This window comes from Apis dorsata, unplaced genomic scaffold (genome assembly GCF_000469605.1).
Source record: "Apis dorsata unplaced genomic scaffold, Apis dorsata 1.3 scaffold_943, whole genome shotgun sequence".
Taxonomy (NCBI): domain Eukaryota; kingdom Metazoa; phylum Arthropoda; class Insecta; order Hymenoptera; family Apidae; genus Apis; species Apis dorsata.
In genome coordinates, this window is record NW_006264053.1 from 46,871 (window position 1) to 47,403 (window position 533).

General features: G+C 13.7%; 1 protein-coding gene across 1 annotated transcript in view; it reads left to right on the forward strand.

Annotated features, from left to right (window-relative positions):
• The window catches only part of LOC102670865 (guanine nucleotide-binding protein G(o) subunit alpha), an 84,816-nt gene that overhangs the window by 36,950 nt on the left and 47,333 nt on the right, over window positions 1-533 (forward strand). The window lies entirely within an intron of this gene.

The following is a 533-nucleotide window of genomic DNA, read 5'->3' on the forward strand; positions in this document are numbered from 1 at the left end:
AAGGAAATAAAACTAGTATATATTATAAGTAATATTATTATAAATCCTATTATTTTTTAACAAATTGAATTTAATTTCTATACTATGCATTGATAGTTTTTTTTTTATAATATTTGCTAAAGTTTGGTATTATGTCTTTTTGAATATTGTTATTCGTACATCATATTTATATATGAGAATTTTTCATATAAAAATAATAATTAAGACTTATTTATCAAATTGTTACTAAATGAAATTATTAGGTTTTAGATATGTGTTGCATATATTTTATACATATATTTTACATATATTATATATTATACAAGTATAAAATATATCTTTTACAAATATATTTTAAATATTCTTAATAATAAAACTATTTTATATAGCAAAAATATTCATTTTCATTTTACAATATAATTTTGAAATAACATAATAAGATTTTTTTAGTTGATAATTATATTGAGTTAATTTATACTTTTAATATATACTTTTTCCTTTTTATTGAATTAAATTTAAACCCATATATATCATAAATTTAAATTAATATTTTA